This window comes from Schistocerca serialis, chromosome 1 (genome assembly GCF_023864345.2).
Source record: "Schistocerca serialis cubense isolate TAMUIC-IGC-003099 chromosome 1, iqSchSeri2.2, whole genome shotgun sequence".
NCBI lineage: Eukaryota > Metazoa > Arthropoda > Insecta > Orthoptera > Acrididae > Schistocerca > Schistocerca serialis.
In genome coordinates this window covers 287,568,323-287,576,715 of record NC_064638.1, presented here as the reverse complement: position 1 = coordinate 287,576,715, position 8,393 = coordinate 287,568,323, and positions in this window count along the sequence as shown.

Below are 8,393 nucleotides of genomic sequence, written 5' to 3'. Positions count from 1 at the left end.
GGTCAATCCTACCTGCTGTGGATCCCACACCAGACAGAAATACTCCAGAAGAGGGCGGAAAAGCGTGGTGTAAGTAGTCTCTTTAGTAGATCTGTTGCATTTTATAAGCGTTCTACCAATATGTTGCACTCTTTGGACTGATTTTCACACAACATTATCCATGTGATCGTTGTAATTTCGTTATTCTTAACTTAGTATTTAGTTGAGTTTACAACCTTTAGATTTGTGTGTTTTATCCTGTAAACTGAAATTTAGCGGATTCCTTTAGCGGATTCCATGTGGATGACTACAGATTTTTCATTATTTAGTCAACCGCCACTTTTCTCATCACACAGTTACCTTGCCTAAATCGTTTTGTAATTTGTTTTAGTCATCTGATGACGTTATAAAGCGGTAAATCACAGTATCATCTGCAAACAGTCTAAGATGGCTGCTCAGATTCTCTCCAAATTCGTTTATTAGATCAGAAACAACAGAAAGCCTGCAACACTTCCTTGCAAACGCCAGATATCATTTCTGTTTCACTCGATGACTTTCTGGCGATTACTACATACCTGCGACCTTTCTGACAAGAAATCATGAAACCAGCCGCTCAACTAAGACGATACTCTGTAGGCACGCAGTCTAATTAAAGTTGCTTGTGAGAAGCTTTGCGGTTATTGCCGTCGCCTGGCATTCACATTAGGAAATTGCCGTAAAACGTTTACGGACACACATTCATAGCTAAACTACTACAAGAAAGTAAGACTGACATATGAATGAATAATTCGGTCGTTCTGCGAATGATTACCTTGTCGCGAAATTTGGCAACAGTGCAGCTCGCAGGAGGGAGATTCTCGCAGTCTAGTTTGTAACTCACGGCTAGCCAACGCGGAGAGAAAATGAACCGTATTGGCTGCTAGCAGTTAATGGAGGGGGATGCGCAGAACGGCTGAAAACAGGGCCGCCTTCCTACATGATGTAAACTATAAAAAATGTCCTGATGTCCTGTTGTTCCACTACTACAGTTTCTGAAATAACCTTTTTTTCCAGCAATAGAGGTGGATTTCGTACAATCGTTGAAAAATTCTGATGAAGGTGAACGAGTAGGAGATCACAATCGATATTTAGTTTGAGGATGCAGCAGAAATATCTCTCATTGTCCCCAGCAAAAGATGGCGAACGTGAAGGAGACGGGCGCGGCGACAACGAGACCAATGTTTCCTTCTTCTGTGATGTCGCAAGTTTGTTGTGTCTTCCCGCTTTTAACCTTTTAAAAGCAAATGGAGCATTGTACTTCACTGCGACTGCACTTTGTGAAATACTTCAAAGCTAGGGATGGCACCATTCTGAAATACAACTCATGCCGGAGGACGGCAGCGAGGAACTACTCTAGAGCCGAGGTTAGGGTAAGACTTGCACACAGCACGTACAGGGTGTCCAGAAAAGGACTCCCTGATTTCAAAATTAAATATCTCGAAAACAAAGATCGATATAGGAATGCAGTAAACGGTATGTTTATTGTGAAAGCTGTAAGAAGTTTATACAGCAGTTTGAAATAATAGTTACAAAAGCTGCTAACAGATGGCGCTGTAATCGCCATACGTAATGCCTAGTATAAATAGTGATCCGAAGCCCAGAGCGATCAGTCCCACTACTGAAACGTGAAAGGAGGTTAGCGTACCGAAGGAAGAGATTAAAACCATGTACTCCATTGAACAACGCGTTTGTCTGGTGCTAGAGTACCACAGGATAGAAGAGAGTCCTACGGCAACAAGGCGAAGTTTTCAAGCACGATTTAATGTTCCAAAAGGACCCGATGCGAAAACCATTCGTACGCCACAGTTTCTGGAATTATTCAGCGAAATCCAATGTCATCCGTCCGTAGAATTGCATCTGACACTGGTTTGAAGCGTTCCAGCACGCAGAAAATACTGAGAAAGAGCCTACACGTTTCCAATCAAAATTCAAACGCACCAGGCCATACCCATACGAGCTGTGCAACAAAGGGTTGCCTTTGCTAATCTGATGCTCACAATGATTGATAGTGAAGGATTTGATGTTGGCTGCATCTGGTTTACAGATGAAGCACACTTCCACCTGAATGGATACGTGAATAAGCAGAACTGGTGATTTTGGGGTTCCGAAAAGCCATATTGGTGTGAAGCGAAACCCCAATATTCTCCTAAAGTTACTGTGTGGGCTGCAGTATGCAGCAGAGGCATTATTGGCCCTTTTATCATTCGAGAAACGGTCACTGGTGCACGGTACGTTGCAATTTTGGAACAATTTGTCGCCACACAGCAAGCGTTAGAGGATCGACCAGGTACTAAATGGTTTATGCAAGATGGAGCCCGACCACATCGGACCGAACAAGTGTTTCGCTTTCTTGAGGAATACTTCGGGAATCGAGTCATTGCTTTGGAATATCCTAAATTTACTGGTGCAGGCATGGATTCGCCTCCATATTCGCCGGATTTGACTCCCTGTGACTTATTTTGTGGGGCATAGAGAAAGACATTGTTTACCCGAAGCATCCCGCCACGCTGGACGAGCTTGAATCGGCGATCTCTGTGGCATGTGAATCCATTTCGGTTGAGACACTACGAAATGTGATGGCGAATTTCATTCTTCGTTTGCGCCACCTCTGTAGTGCCAACGCTGAAAATTTTGAAAACATTGTGATGTGATTGTTTGCAAAGATTGTTTTCATACGATTATTTCACTTATGTATGCTGATATGAGCTGTACAGCGTACAGCACCATCTGTTAGCAGCTTTTGTAACTATTATTTCAAACTGCTGTATAAACTTCTTACAGCTTTCACAATAAACATACCGTTTACTGCATTCCTCTATCGATCTTTGTTTTCGAGATATTTAATTTTGAAATCAGGGAGCCCTTTTATGGACACCCTGTATGTGCGTACCACCTAATACTCCACGCCACACTCGAACACATACGTTATTGTCTCTGCAACGCTGTGCCGATTTTTATGTCATGTGTTTGTTGCTGGTTCCTAACTGTGGACGTTGTTATTAAAATAGTGCTGATCGCTTTTCCCAGTTGCTATAATAATATAATATTTAAAATCAATGAAAATTTTACGAATAACCATTACTCGTTTTCAGAAAAAGAGTTTTGTTTAAAAATAAAAAATTTGCGATTCTGCTATTGCAAACTGATGTGCCGGTGTTTTTCATACGGTTATTAATAAAACTATAAAAAGATCCTGTTACTACTGAAACCAAATAAATACCGCAAATGTCGATTATTCAGATGTTATTCGGGATCGGTTTCAACCGGACGGATTTTTCCCGTCCCTATTTGTCATGACTAGTTAAGCAGCTATTTCTACATCGTCGACGCATCTCGATTACACAATCCTTGCTCTTTATCTGCGCTGGATTTTCCTCTGTGGGTCTTGTGGCTGCTCCTATTGAGAGCGATAAGACCAGCAACCTATGGCACTCCATGCAGGTACGCGGTTAATGACCACGTCACGTGGCGACGTCTGGTACCTTGAACTTCATGCTAAACTTGTGAGCATCGGGGGAAATTAATTACCGTACCATTTTTATCGTATCGGTAATAGCCATAATTAGGGATGCCTGAAAATAACTTATCAGCTGACCGTCATTTTGCAGCATGTGATTTATCATTTTTTAAAAGAAATGTGTATAAGGTGAGATAACAAAACAGACAATCGGAGCCGATAAGCCACAAATAAATATGATGACCCAAAGTTAATGAGAGTTCAATCGAAGTCCGCCCCCGATAGCTCAGTGGTCAGCGCGACAGAATGTCAACCCTAAGGGTGCGGGTTCGATTCTTGGCTGGCTGGGAGATTTTCCCCGTTCAGAGACTTGGTGTTGTGTTATCCTAATCACCGTCATTTCACCCCCATCGACGCGCAAGTCGCCGAAGTGGCGTCAAATCGAAATACTTGCACCCGGCGAATGGTCTACCCGACGGAAGGCCCTAATCACACGACATTTACATTTATTAACCTACATAAACTGTCCAGACAGCGTGCCAGGGTGTAAAATTTTGAATGCCTGGGGAATTAATTGTGTCTGAATTGACACCTCTTAGTACGTTATGTCCACTTCCTTTCTGATGAGCAACCTGACGTCTGCTAGAAACGTTTGGGTTGCGGTATCAGCTCTAGCAAGAGAAACTGAAATAACAGTGTGGTGTCACCGGCAGACACCACACTTGCTAGGTGGTAGCTTTAAATCGGCCGAGGTCCATTTAGTACATGTCGGACCCGCGTGTCGCCACTGTGTGATCGCAGACCGAGCGCCACCACAAGGCAGGTCTCGAGATACGGAATAGGACTCGCCCCAGTTGTATGGACGACATTGCTAGCGACTACACGGACGAAGCATCGCTCATTAGCCGAGCAGATAGTTAGAATAGCCTTCAGCTAAGTCCATGGCTACGACCTAGCAAGGCGCCATTAGCCTTACATAGTTTGATAGTTATCGAATGAAATGTCTCATCAAGAACGCTGTATACAAATGGTGGATTAAAGTTAAGTATTCCAGTAGCTACGTACTTTTCTTTATAGCCTTCAATAGTATCCTGTTTCAGACCATCAAGTCTGCCTGCTTGCTTAATGGCCGCCTCCCTTAAATAATGTGCGTAGTGTTGGCAATCTGTCAACACTACAAATGGCAACGAGGATTAAAAAAGGATTTCGCGTTCGTATAGCTCTAATTTCTGGCGACGTTACAAATCGCCTTCTTTCTCTTTGATTGATTTACTTGTGTCATGGCTTTGCCACAATCTCCCGATGTACTGTCCGAATTTTATCGCTTGCAGAATCAGCAGACGCAGGCGTTATTGGATGCCCTTGGACAGCTCGTCCAGGGTCAACGTGCCATTCAAACCGATGTGGGAGCCGCCGCTTCACCGCTACCGCAGCCACAACATGCAGTTGCACCGCCGTTTCGCAATTTTGACGCGGCGCAAGAATCCTGGACGGAGTGGTCACGCCAATTTGGATTTCATCTCGCCGCCTACAGAATTCAAGGTAATGAGTGGCAGCCTCACTTATTATCCTGTGTCGGTGCGTCCACCTACCGTGTGATAGTGAAATTGTTTCCCCGACGCAACGTAGCAACTCTGTCCTACGAAGAAATTTTGTCGGCATTGGACGCCTATTTCAAAGAAACAGTCAATGTCGTTGCAAAAAGGTATACGTTCTTTCGTACAAAACGTACGGCCGGTCAAACTAATAGGGAGTGGGTTGCAACATTGCGAGGCCTTAAAAGGGATTGTGCTTTTGAGTGTGAATGTGGACTCCCTTATTCAGATACTATGGTACGTGATGCAATAGCACAGAACGTTTCTGATGTTCGTATACGGGAGCAAATTTTGAAACTAGTTAATCCCTCCCTTCAGCAAGTGATAGACATATTAGATAGACAAGACACACTTGACTTTGCACAGGACTCATTTGCAACTTCGCCAGCCGTGTGTAACATTAACCGGCCCGCCGGGCGCGCTGCACGGCCCGGTAAACTGCCCTCGCACACGTCCGCGCAGCTGCCGCCACGCTCTAAACCAGGTGTGCCGCACCAGCATACAAATGCAGTGAAATCATGCCTGCGGTGTGCAACTAGACATTCGCGTGACAATTGCCCGTCACGCCAAGCTATTTGCTTTTTCTGTAATAAGAAAGGACATGTTCAAAGTGTTTGCCAGAAAAAGCTCAGATCAGACACTCTTCATCATTCCACGCCCTTTGCTTCGTGCCGGAATCGAACCAAGGACACTCAGGCTCTTGAACCTTCGCCCATGGACATTCATGTACTTAATTCCACTTCGTCCAGAGCCACTTTCTCTAACAGTGACTGTGTTCGTCCCACAAAACGTGTGTGTCGACGTCGCCGGAAATCGCGTCACGTCGCAAGTGCTGCTGTACCTGTATCAGTTCAAATTGCACGAGACAGTCGCTCTTGTCGTCGGCAGGACAATAAACTTTTTGTAGATTTGGACTTTAATGGCAAGGTCATACCGTTCCAGCTCGATACCGGAGCTGCAGTTTCATTGCTCAATCATGACACTTACAAACAACTGGGCAACCCTCCATTGCGTGCCGCAAATGTTCAGCTCACTAGTTATTCAGGTCAGAATATACCTGTGTTAGGACAGTGCAGCCTTCTTGCAACATACAAGGGACAAACAAAACTTGTGTCATTTTACGTTCTTCGTTCTTCTACTGCAGTGAACTTGTTTGGTTTAGATTTATTTCAGTTGTTTAACTTGTCTATTGTAAATCAGGTCCTATCAGTGAATCAGACTGTGCCTTCTGACAGTGTTTCTAGCCTATGTGAAGAATTTGCAGACATTTTTGCACCGGGCCTTGATTGCGCTAAGAACTATGAAGCACATTTGGAATTGAAAGTCAACGCAGAACCGAAATTTTTCAGAGCGCGCAATGTTCCTCACGCATTGCGTGATACGGTCGCGAGAACCTTACATGATTTGGACTCACAAGGTGTGAGTGAATGTGCGCAATGCCTCTTCCATTTCAGCTCCGCTTCATCGCTTACGCCGTAAGGTGTTCCGTTCGCCTGGACGACGGAATGCGAACGCGCCTTTCGCCAGTTGAAATCGGCGTTGCTTTGAAATGCTTGCCTTACGCCATTCGATCCCCGGAAACCCATTTTGTTGATGGTAGATGCATCGGATTTCGGGATCGGTGCTGTGCTTGGGCACAAAGTTGGCTCGCATGATCGCCCTATTGCCTTTGCGTCAAAATTGCTCTCGTCTGCGCAAAGAAATTATTCACAGATAGAGAAAGAAGCTTTGGCTCTCGTGTTTGGTGTTACTAAGTTCCATGATTTCTTGTATGGTCGTCACTTTACCATCATCACAGACCACAAACCTTTGACATCGCTTTTTCATCCGAACAAGCCTGTACCTCCGCGTACAGCGCAGAAATTCATTCGCTGGTCTATTTTCCTCTCGCAGTACCGCTACGATATCTTGTATCGGTCCACTGCTAAGCACGGAAACGCCGATGCGTTGTCCCGTTTGCCTGTTGCTGAGGATAAAGCATTCGATTCTTCCGAACTTGCTTGCATGTTCATTGATGCGGAAACCGATGAAGTGGTCGAATCGTTTCCGATTGATTTTCGTCGTGTAGCTACAGCCACAGCTGCTGACCCCGTCCTTGCTACCGTTTTGCGTTTTGTTGCTACGCAATGGCCTTTAAAGTCTCGGATCGAGGATCCGTTGGTTCGCCGATTTTTTGCTCACAAGGAGAGACTTTTTGTTCGACGTGGTGTTTTGTTGTTGCGTTCTGATAATGATCAGTCCAGAGTCGTGGTCCCACATTCGTTACAGTCCTCTGTCTTACGGCTTCTTCACCAAGGACATTGGGGTATAGTGCGAACGAAACACTTGCTCGTCAGCACTGTACTTGGTTCGGAATCGATGCTGCGATTACGAATATGTGTTCTTCTTGCATGGCGTGTGCCGAACAACAATCCGTACCGCCGTGGAAAGTCTTTGCATGGCCAAAAGCCACTTCCCCTTGGCAACGTTTGCACATCGATTTTGCTGGTCCATTCTGGAATGCTCGATGGTTGGTTCTGGTAGATGCCTTCAGTAATTTTCCTTTTGTTGTCCGGATGTCTTCCACGACGTCCTCTGCCACCATCCAAGCGTAGTCTGCTATCTTTTGCATTGAAGGTCTTCCGCAGACTATTGTTTTCGACAATGGCCCACAATTCATGTCCGCAGAATTTCAGTCATTCTGCCAGGCCAATGGTATTCAACATCTGACATCCGCGCCGTTTTCGCCTCAGTCAGAAGGTGCCGCTGAACGACTGGTCCGCACTTTCAAGTCACAGATGTTGAAGTTGAAAGAGTCGCATTCTCGGGAGGACGCGTTGTTGCTCTTTTTGTCATCGTATTGCTCTCAGCCCCGAGATGGTCGCTCGCCGGCTGAGTTTCTCCACAGTCGTCCTCATCGAACCTTGATGTCTTTGCTGCACCCGCCGCATCAGGTTCCTGTGCAGCGGCAGACTTCTGCTTTTGCTCCAGGCGACGTTGTATTCTATCGCAACTATCGCGGTTCACGGCGTTGGCTCGTAGGGCGCATTCTTCGTTGCCTCGGCCGCGCGATGTATTTGGTTTTGGGGGCCTCTGGTGAGGTGCGTCGGCATCTCAATCAGCTGCTCCTCTGTCGTCGCACGGGTTCTGCCGCTCCCCGTCTGCTTTCAGCGACGGTGCCGTCCGGTCAGCGCCCTGGGGACCCATCTCCTGGCTCGCCTCATCCCCAGGTGTTACCGACGATGCCTTCCATTTTGCCCCATGGCGACGCGCCGCCGCAGCCGCCGCCGCCGCCGCCTGTTCTCCCCCCGGCGCCGCCCGCATTCGACGCTTCGCTGCAGCCG